Raw genomic sequence first — 9,263 nt, 5'->3', positions numbered from 1 at the left:
GCAGTCACACAAAGGTGGTCATCAACTCAGTAAGTCAAACCAGTGTTTATCAGTGCAGCTCCGAAGGTGTTCGCATGAAAGGAGCAAAGTTTAAGTCATGTGACGAATTAGAAACTGGCAGCAGAGGCTTTGACAAACAAAGACTAGAAAAACCGATACTACAAAAATATTCAGAGGTTAAAGACATAGTACCAACTGAAAGTAACACGGCTGATGGAGACAAACTGGCACTGTGAGTGTGAGAGAAAAAGCCTCACACACTCACAGTAGTATTAGACGTGTTTCAAGTATGTGTGTTTTTAAAACCTACTATATTCTCTATAGTCCAAGCTATAGGAATGTCTTCAGCTGAGTCATTAAAACAATGGGATGAGGCCAATTCCTTCCCAGGCATGAGGGCGTTGAACCGTTACCCCAAAGGTCATAGCTCCATGTGTTTTGGCACCAGCAGTAATTTCTGCTCTGACGAGCTAAGGGGCAGTAAAAGCTCTGCGATATACTACAGTACTTTGCCATGCAAAGCTTTGAAGTTCAAAACAAGAATTTTAAAACTGACTCTGAAGCTAACAAGGAGCCAATGATGTGATTTTAAAATGGAAGACATTTGAGATCTGTTTCTAGAACTAGTTAAAAGACATGAAGCTCAATCTGGTACGGTGGCCCTGAGAGGCCAAACAGACTACAACTTAAGAAAACACGCAATAAGAAAAAACGCTGCAACGGAAAAAACGGAAATAGGAAAAACGAAAACAGAAATGGGAAAAAATGATTTCCAAAAGCACAAGGGAAGTGTTTCTGGGGAGACAATAACCCGACGGACCAGATGCAGGAAACAAAACATGCTAGGTAAGTGAGTTTTAAGTTGTGTCCAAATTCATGGGCTGCATCCTCCTGAGGACCCGGCCTTCGCGGTCTACGTGGGCCGGGTCCTCAGAAGGTCAGGTAGGCCGGAAGTAAACGGCTGTGGAATTGGACGGTCTAGCCTTCAGATTAGCGTCACCGCTGTCCACCCGGGTGCTTTATAAAGTTTAATTTTATCTAATCTAATCTAATAACTTTAATCTCAGCCAAACCAATTTACTCACTAACAAATAAAACACTGACAAAAGCCAAACAATAACATTTTTAGGTTGTCTAAGTGATTTATATATTACGTAGATATTACGTTTAACCCGAGTAGCGAAAGTCCGCGGTGATCTGAAAATGATGTGCCGGGAGTTGTGCCGTTCTCGGCGGCTTCAGTGACCCTTGAGCTCCCGGCGAGCTATTGAGCTGGTGGGTAGCAGATGCTCCGAAAACGTCGAAGCACTTTTGCAAATATGCAATATCTTGATAAACCGAGCAGATATTTGATGTTTACACAGCTACATTCTTGCCTGAAAATATGTTAAAAGTTTATTTTGTGACCCAGAAAGATTAATAAGAGTAATTTTAAAACTTAGTCGCGGCCGCCATTGCTGGAAACTGGAGTTTGGCTGGGCCGCGCTATAGATTCTGGGATATGGTGGGCCACGAAGGACACACCCGACCCGTTCTTCAAATTCGGGGAAAAGGAGGACGCATTTGTCAGCTGCATTTGGAGGAGTCTACGAATTTGGACAGCCTTCGGCGCATCGCTGTGACATAACCCATACGGTAAAAAAATATATTTTAAAATACATTTTGAAATATATTTCAAAATATACAAAAAATGGCCAAAAAATATATGTGCTAAAATACATTTTAAAATATATTTATATATTTAAAATGTATTTTAGCACATATATTTTTTGGCCATTTTTTGTATATTTTGAAATGTATTTCAAAATGTATTTTAAAATACATTTTGAAATATGTTTATGTATTTTGAAATGTTTTTTAGCACATATATTTTTTGGCCATTTTTTGTATATTTTGAAATATATTAATAAAATATATTTCAAAATACAATTTAAATTTATTTAAAATCATTCAAAAAAATATAAATTTAACCCTTCATATATTTCTAAGAAAACACATTCACATGTAACATCTGAAAGAAATCTTTATTTGATGTTTAAAACATACATATAGCATATCAATCAAGCAAGGAATATTCATTTTATAAGTTTATTCTCATTACATACTCAAACATTCTAAAAGAAACACACACACATATACATATATGTGTGTGTGTGTGTATATATATATATATATATACACACACACACATATGTGTGTGTATGTGTATATGTGTGTGTGATTGTATGAACATAAGTCAGCATACTTAAAATGTAATTTCTTTTCCTTTTCCAGCAGTCTCAGTTCCCCCAGCTTTCACGGCAATCCTCAAAGCCCTTCTGGACACGCTGGGAAACCCCTTCCTTACCGCCACTGTAACAAACAAAAGTCACAGTTCTATTACTTTTATCAGAGTTAAAATAAAAATGTGATTTATGTTAGCTGGCTTCATTTAGCAAACAGATATTTCTGTTTATATAGATACAGATATTAATACAGATATATTTTACGCATAATTTTACCTCTTTTTTTTCCTAGATGGGAAGTCTATCCAGTTCACATTACAGTAATGCTAACACCCCTTTTGGTCGTCTCTCCTTACCTTCCAGCATTCATAAATCTGTTGACCTTCTTTGTCTGAGACCAACCACTACAATGCATCATCACCTATTTGTATTGGTAACTTACTTTACAACCTATTTTAATGGTTGCAAAGTAAGTTACTTGTGCTGTATGCAATTTTAGATACACAGAAAGTCTTCACTTACTATATATGGCTGTCATAGTGTCCTTATCAAGGGCAGTTCTTCACTCTGCGCCGATGTCCGTTTTGCTCTGTCCTCCTATAAAAAGCATGAACATTTGAGTGTTTGACTAGTTTTAGATTTCCAAAAATTTGATATTTGTACAACTAAACATTTGAACTACAATATATGCTATTGAGCGATACTTTTATGGGTAATTTTTGGTAAAGAAACTGGTGACAGAGTTGTAGGCTTTTTAAAGTACTATTAGCTAACCATTTGAACTGACTTTCAAAGCTGATTACCTTTTAAATTGCTGTGGATCAAAACCTCCAGTGGGAAGGCGGCCATTAGAAGAACACGCACCATTGAACCTGAAAATAACAAAAACAAACAAAAAACAGAACAATATATAAGAGTCCGGTAGGGTAATAAATCTCTTCTGAAGCAATATAGTTCATTTTGGGTGAAAAACAAAACATTCCTCTAAAATATATATACTGACATCAGCAATCAACATCATGATTGTAATTATTTCCTTTTTAGTACATCTACTGCTGTTTGCATGTGTCAAGCACTACGACTGTATCTATGCATATAAATTCACCATATATATCCAGCAAAAATGTTTTGTTATAGTCAAAAGGAAAACAAACAAAGGCATTCAATCAGAGGTGAGAAATTAATTGGGAATATGAATTATAGGTGAACTATTCTTTACCTACTAGCAATCAAGCTTCTTTAACCAAGAAGCTTGAAATATTTGAATGTAAAATAAAATAAATAAATAAATAATAATAAAAATAACATGATGTAATTAAAATGCACAACTTACATTAAGGAAATCTGCATTTGTATCCACAGGCTAAAAGTAAAACAGTAAATGTGTTAGTGATAGTACAGGTATTTGTAAAAAAAAAAAAAAAAAAAAAAGAGGCAGTAACTGTGACGCTTCTAGTGGGATGCTAAATGCAGAGATTTATATTTACAGTATAATACTGCATGTACGGGTAACTGTGTTGTGAACTGTAACTGAATATTAGAGAATCTCAGAGAAATTAAATGTATTTATTTTTTGAATTTATCAATCATAAAACCGTCTGTTTTGAAGGCCTGTTACGATAGCGACTTTTTGTTGGTCGGTATATTGCCCCATAAACAATTGCGACAAGTTATGTCATTGTCATTTTAAGACCATTTTATGTCTTTGAATGTATAATCATAATATAACACCATAATAATGCAAGATCTACACACTTTCAATTGACAAACCAACATCTAATTCTTAAAGTATTTAGATCATTGAAATTAGGAATCAAAATATTAGATACCTTAAAAACTTGAATAAATAGTAAATTTTCTAACAAATAGAAAACAATGTTATTTAATGTTATTGTTTTGTTATCATTATATTTTATTTTTGTAAATATAATGGCGGATAAATTACATCATCAACAATTATTGAGGTCATGTACATGTATTGTGTGTTAAGTCGATATATCGATTATTGTGATAGGCCTACTGTTTTGGTATCATAACGAGCTTGTCAAACATGCATGACCACTAAACAATGTCTAAGCAGTAGTATTGGTCTGAATGACAACAAACATAACTAGTGTTTTGGAAAATCTGTTAGAAAACAGTTATTTCAATAATTATGATTAGCATGTGACACAGACACCGCATAAAAAACTACAACAACAAATACTTACTTTAGGAGGATGGGGGAGGGCAGCATGAGGTTGAGACTTTGACATCTGTAAAAAACAAATTCATGTATTACAAACAAGTCACTTAAAAATACATTAATGTGGCAGACTGTTCCCTGTTCAGATGCAGTGTATAAGTACAATCAGGGCTGTCACAACAATGGGGTGGGGCCAAGTGGCTGCAACCCTAGGTACAATGTGCAGGTATATATAATTACATATAATATATGTGAATAAAGCAAGAATCTGTTTAGGTTAGTCACTGTGCTGACTGATGCTTGCTAGGTTTATATGATTGCAAACTGCACAAAAACAACAACAGCAACAACATTAATGACAATGACAAACAAAATTACTTACATTTATGTAAATCTCACATTAGGAAGATCTGCATTCGATTTCATGGGCTGAAATAAATAGGCAGAAACATTACTGCTAAAAAAATAAAAAACAAAAACTCTAAAAAGCCTAAAAATGACTTAAAAAGCAAGGAAATGTGGAACATTGTAATTAGCGAACATTAATAAAGCATAACTGTTCTTTGTTTCTAACCTTGGTAAGTACTCTGTAGCCAGAAGGAGAGGTAGGATTTCTGTGAAAGCCAAATTAAATGTGAATAGGCTTTGATAGTTATTGAGAAGGCAGAATAATAAGAAAAGGCAAAAGTACGTCACAATATAATTAATTAAGTTACATATTTTGATTACCAAATTATGGAAGCGTGGAGCTGCCACCCAGGCAAAAGAAAAATAGAGCTGTATCACGTTATGACGTGAAATGTTTATTGTTCTAACATTATGCTTTTCATGTTTGTATAATATAATATCACGTTATTATAATATACATAATTGTCACGTTCGCACAATATTGTACGGACGTGATAATTATGTACATTTTTCGTACAATGTTGTTCAAACATGTTGTTCAAACATGATAGTATATTGTTAGAACGATAAACTTTTCACGTTATAACGTGATATACTTATATTTCTCTTTTGCCTGGGTGGCAGCTCTACGCTTCCGTTCCAAATACACGAGAATAAAGTAATATTATATGGGAAAAGGCACCTGCTAGCTTGATGATGGAGGCTTCTTAGACTGGCCACCCGCCTTGGCTTCTTGTCGCCACTCCACGAAATAAAGGTCCGTTTCCTCCATGCCGGCTAATTATTCATCCTCATTAAAATCTCGTATATGTTCAGTTGGCAGAATTGAGAATTTTACATCTTCCAACCACTTAATTAACGCGAACATAATCGGCTTGTTTCTTCCCGTCTCCTGTATCCGGCCGTTCCTCTCGCTGTCAGATTTCGCGCCTCAGAGACGTCGTTATTTTTCAAAAAAAAAAAAAAAGAAGAAAGAAAGAAAGAAAGAAACAGCAACAACTACTAAAGAGAGTTTTTGCACGTTCATTGCACATTTGTGGGAATGTTTAAATATTTAATTTTTATTAATTACTTTTCATTATATCTTTATTTTTTAAACCACCGTGGCAATGCGCATGCGCATACACTCCTGCACGCAAAGGGCTTTGGAGTCGACGTAATGTCGCAATGCATTGTGGGAGCGCAGCACCATCTTGGCAGGTCACGAATCAAAACAAGATTGCTACGAACCATTCTGAAACGTAGCTCAAAAGAAAATGACGGTATAGAGACAGATTCTGTCCAGATGCAAAGAGACGGTACTTGATTGTTGAAATGTGGACCCGTATGAAATATAGCCGTGGAGTAGAAACCCTGAAGACCAAACCGCTATTGACTTAGCATGATCTACTCTCATACCTTGTCTGTGGAGTCAGAGCATACACGGCGCACCAATTTCGCAATTATAAATCTCTGGAGGCGCACATCCAATTCACCAAGGACTGGGTACAAGATTTGGCTATTTTTAAGCCTCCACGTTGTGAGTACGCCGTCATTCAAGCAAAGGTAAGTCAGCTTGAGTACTGCGAGTAAAATGCGTTTGATTCCCCCCAGCATTCAAATTAGTGCTAGCAAAAATTCATTCGTGAGGGGGAAATTACAGTGAGAACATGTAGAGGCTCTGTTAGAGGGATAACATAGTGAGTTCAGTGCATTGATGTGACATTGTCCTGAAGGATTTAGTTATTCTTTATGGTTAAAGAAATTGCCCTAATTAATTCATATTTATTATAAATAATCCTAATTACACATCTTGCTTCCTTGTTTGTGTCCTGTGTCACTAAAAATACATTCTGTTTTAGTTTTATACATTGATTAATGACCTGCAGAATCTGCTTGTCATATTAGGTGTCCATAGTTGTCACTTAAAGTCGAACTTTATGTTTTCTCCCTCTTGAAAGTGATTACATCCTTGCATTACATACTTTAGGTTCATTTTTTGCTGATAGGTTTCTAAAAAGAAACATGCAGATTTAGAATATAACATGCAGCGTTCTATAGATGGATACATAAAAACACTTTGTTACATTTATGATAAATGGATTTGAAAGTAAATAAAACACATTTGTGTCGGACTTGGCTTATTAAAGTTCTTGTCTTTAAATGAACTTTGTCTGTGTGTGTTTTAGGTCCTGCACTCTTAAAGACTGAATTGCAGCATTGCAGCCACAGGTCATTGTGAGCATCACAGGGAAGGTTGAAGCCGCCCACTGCAGCTGTATGGCTAGAGTCGTGGAGACTTGCAGCCATGTCACTGCTCTTCTGTTTAATGTAGAAGCAACAGTGAGGATCTGTGGCACAAGGACTGTTACAGATGAACCTGCATACTGGGTTTTGCTGGGTAATATGACCAAGATACAGCCAGAGGTTGGCCATAAGATAGACTTCTCCTCTTCAGCTGCCCAAAAAAAAGGTTCTTGATCAAAACATAAACAGACCATTCGTTGTGACAGGTAAAAGAAGCCATCCTCAAAAAAGAAAAGTTCCACCTGCTACTGTGGAGGAGTTGGATCAACTGATGGGACAATATTTTTCCAAGCATAGTTCTGTTCTGAATAACCCATAATGTTTTAATTTAGGGGCCATGTAAATACTTTGCATTTACTGAATATGTACTTACTAAATACCACTGTTCAAAAGTTGAATAAAAAAACAAAGAAATGTTTGCCTATTTTTAATTAAAAGCACTTTGTCGAACATCACATCAGTTACAATGTAGAAAAAATGTTATGTATAGTTTACAAATGACAAAATGTTCACATAAAATCATGACAGCATTTGTATAATATCACCCACTACTAGCATTCTGTAATTTACTGTCACCTTTGAAAACTTATCACTACATAAACAGCACAAGACTTAAAAGTATTTAACAAGAGCATTTTTCCCTGGTTTTACTACCACACTGGGGCACATGTTCACCAAAACGCAGCAAACCTTTGCCATCTTATCCAGGAAGGTCACCTTTTTACCCTCACATGGAAGAAGTAATCTGATTGGCATGGTGGTATGTAGCATGTAGTTTGAAGCAGGGATTTCGTAGTGCCCCATGTGTAGTGTTGGAACCCAGTCAGGATTTGTTTCATTCATTTCATAGGCTGGTTTGTTGCAATAATGCCAAATAATTAGCAACTCTATAAATAGAAGGTAGTTCTGCATGTTTGTTCTAAGTTTGTGCTATTGAAAATAAAATTAACAGGCTATAAATAATAATATGAACTTATTTAGAACTTACCTGAATGAAAATACTGGAGCACACCAACAGATATCTGTGGCTGGTAGAGAACTGAATATCAGCTCGTCTCGCAGCTGCTATCCAGGCTAGACGCCTTCTTTTGGTAACATCCAACACATAAGCTCCCTCATGATGTTTCCAGGTGAGGAAACAATGAAAAGAGAGCCTGTTTTCAAGCTTATTCCTTTGTCGGTAGTGCAATCTAACATTACAACCGACCACACAGCAAGCATTTGTTTGGCCTGCTAATATGGCGCCTTGACCAAAAATCCTGGCTACGCCCCATCCCGTAAGATCACGCTCCAGAGCCCTATTAACGTACGGATCTAGAAAGAAGACGCTGCATTTTTAACTCTGAGGGAGATGGAGAATGAGCCTATTTCCAAAACAGTGGAGTGTGTTCCTTTAAGTACTAAATTGTATATATTGTCAAAAACTAAAGTGTACATAGCAGTTGTTGTATCTTGTTTACTGTATCACTGACAGATAATTTCAAAGTCAATGAACGCTACATTATAGTGAGATATTGTGTAATGTGAAATACTGTAAGCAAATGAATAAACAACCTAATTCGTGATAGACCTTTGACTCTGTTTTGTTTGAATCCAACTGTTTTTTGCAGATGTGCATAAAACATGTTACTTTTAGTATTGTTATCATTATCATCATTATTGCACTAAATATATTTTAAATAAAGGATACTTTGATATACATTCTACTGTAAGGTTGGAAATGTATTTTCTTCACCCTAAAATATGTTTTGAAATGTATTTTGGTTTGAAAGAAATATATTTTCAATTTCAAAAATATATTTTTTTGGAGCATCACAAATACAAAATATATTTACCATATATTTGAAATATATTTTGGCCAGGAAAAATGTATTTTTTTACCGTATGGGAATCGCTCTACAAATGCGTCCTCAGGAGGATGCAGCCCATGAATTTGAACACAACCTTAATCTCACTATTCATATAATGCCGATGACAGTTTTAGGCTAATAGTCAGGCTAACATACTTACCTCTCATCTTTTCTTTCCTCACAAAATCAATAGATCCTCCACTTCTTTTAAGTGTCTCCCAGCACAATTCTTAGCATATTTTGGTTCCTGCATCTGGTCCGTCGGGTTGTTGTCTCCCCAGAAACACTTCCCTTGTGCTTTTGGAAATC

At 35.6% G+C, this 9,263-nt stretch overlaps 2 long non-coding RNA genes across 2 annotated transcripts; one reads left to right on the top strand and one right to left on the bottom strand.

The window, feature by feature from the left end:
- Positions 1–1,863: 1,863 nt before the first annotated feature.
- LOC146679181 (uncharacterized) lies at positions 1,864–5,771 on the bottom strand. Its single transcript, XR_014912004.1, has 8 exons — positions 5,501–5,771; positions 4,985–5,024; positions 4,793–4,839; positions 4,436–4,480; positions 3,559–3,588; positions 3,029–3,097; positions 2,748–2,822; positions 1,864–2,352 (listed from the first exon to the last, which is right to left on the bottom strand). It is a non-coding gene; the product is annotated as an uncharacterized LOC146679181 (long non-coding RNA).
- Positions 5,772–5,983: 212 nt separating this feature from the next.
- On the top strand, positions 5,984–7,518 carry LOC146679180 (uncharacterized). Its single transcript, XR_014912002.1, has 2 exons — positions 5,984–6,363; positions 6,987–7,518. It is a non-coding gene; the product is annotated as an uncharacterized LOC146679180 (long non-coding RNA).
- The last annotated feature ends 1,745 nt before the right edge of the window (positions 7,519–9,263 follow it).

Source organism: Rhamphochromis longiceps, linkage group LG1, assembly GCF_057381845.1.
Source record: "Rhamphochromis longiceps isolate RC_006_pf linkage group LG1, R_longiceps_female_GT1.1, whole genome shotgun sequence".
Lineage (NCBI taxonomy): Eukaryota > Metazoa > Chordata > Actinopteri > Cichliformes > Cichlidae > Rhamphochromis > Rhamphochromis longiceps.
Note: the sequence above shows the minus strand (reverse complement) of the source record. Positions and strands in the feature narration are given on the sequence as shown.